General features: G+C 47.2%; 1 protein-coding gene across 1 annotated transcript in view; it reads right to left on the bottom strand.

Annotated features, from left to right (window-relative positions):
• The window catches only part of LOC106511501 (exostosin-1), a gene marked incomplete at both ends in the record, with an annotated part of 8290 nt that extends 7100 nt beyond the window's left edge, over positions 1 to 1190 (bottom strand). Inside the window, 1 exon segment of the mRNA XM_014000252.1 lies at positions 961 to 1190.
• Positions 1191 to 1745: the final 555 nt, after the last annotated feature.

Raw genomic sequence — 1745 nt, 5'->3', positions numbered from 1 at the left:
ATATTTTATGGGGGCTCCAGCCCCCCTGAAATAGGCCTAGTGACGCCACTGAATAACACTGTAATACCATTATAACTTACAGTTCTTATGGATTTAGCAATAATATATATATATACTACTTGTAAAATAATACAACTTTTATTTACAGTGAAATATGTTGTATTAATAATATGTTGTAACCACCCCTTATCAATGTTACAACTGTCCCCGGCCCCGGGGTCAGTTGTAACATCTGACTTTTTTATTTTCAAATGTAAACAGTGAAGAATGTACATGATTTAATCATCTATAAATGGTTTTGACTATGAACARAAGATGTAAGTATCAGGAYTGGTGGAGGGACAGACCCAGGGCGCAGGCAGGTTCAAAAAGATTTATTAAATAACAGAAAATGCTGTTGAAGCAGCTCAAAAATCACTTACAGGTTCTCAAAAACACAGGCACAAGGGAGACAACGCTCAGGAACAAAACACAACAATGATCCGACACAAGACTGAGACAGGACAGGACTTTAATACACTGACAACTAATGACTGAACAGAAAACACCTGAGGAGAAACACAAAGGTGACAATCAGACYGACAAGGAGCAGCTGGGCRGAGACACACTGGGGAACATAGAAACACTAGGAAAACCAAGGAGAACAAATACAGACTATGACAGTAAGTTTATTGTATTAATATTTGGTTTGTCTGATTCAAACCATCTCTGAGGAACAGAGTCAAATGTAACAAGTGTTGCAACTGTCCCCGGTCTCCCCTGCTCTATTTTATCCAACAAAAAGCTAAACCTTTCCACAAATTTCTCAAGATTTGTTCTGATTTTCTGCTAATCACAACATGAACACAAAGTTGTGTTGTTGTTTGTTACACAGCTGTAACTGTTTGAATGAAAACACTTCTCTAACAGGGGGGGGGGCTTCATTGGCCACTGAACTTTTACGCGCGCAGCTGAACTCACCTGTTCAGAGGAAACACCTGTGGAAGCGTCCCCTCCAGCCCGAGCAGGGGTCCACGGCTCGTGCGCAGCCCCCATGAAGCCGCTTGGATGACAGTCCCACTCACAAACACGAGGTTTTACAGCCACGTGCGCGAGAGAAGCGGTGAGAGGAGCGCGCGTCCGGAAACCAAAGGTGCGCTGCGTTCATGATCCATCCGGCTGAATGAAAGTTTCCCGGGGAGCAGCTGTTTCTACCCCGTGGTCACACAGATTTTATACCCCGTGGTCACACAGATTTTATACCCCGTGGTCACACAGATTTTATACCCCGTGGTCACACAGGTCCATCCGTCTCCTGGTCCACCCCAGCAGCACACACACTTCTCTGTAAATCCCAAACACAAACTTTGGTTAAATCCTCGCGACCACCTGCAGAAAACCTCCGAGCAGAAGGAGCGCATCAGTGGAGTCTGGTCCTCAGGCTGTCTGCGGGGGGCTGGGGGGGGCTACAGCCTCACATCAGATCAGGACTCGGGTTTTTCCCACCCGAACCCTCCGCTGCATGGCTTCCAGCTTTACCGCCTCACGTCTCCATCCTGAAATCCTCAGCTGGATCCGCGCTGCGACCACCGAGGAGCCTCCGCCAGCATCAKCATCATCATCATCCTCCTCAGCATCAGCAGCAGCAGCAGCAGCGCTGATAAGGCAGCAGCTGCAGCTGCACGGGACGTGTGCTGCTGCTGCTGATGAGGTCCTCTGCATCCTACAGTCGCTCTGTTTGCTTCTCTCTGCTTTTTACAATAAAT

Source organism: Austrofundulus limnaeus, unplaced genomic scaffold (genome assembly GCF_001266775.1).
Source record: "Austrofundulus limnaeus strain Quisiro unplaced genomic scaffold, Austrofundulus_limnaeus-1.0 Scaffold2863, whole genome shotgun sequence".
Classification (NCBI taxonomy): Eukaryota; Metazoa; Chordata; class Actinopteri; order Cyprinodontiformes; family Rivulidae; genus Austrofundulus; species Austrofundulus limnaeus.
The sequence above is the reverse complement of the archived record's forward strand: the minus strand, read 5'-3'. Positions and strand labels throughout refer to the sequence as shown.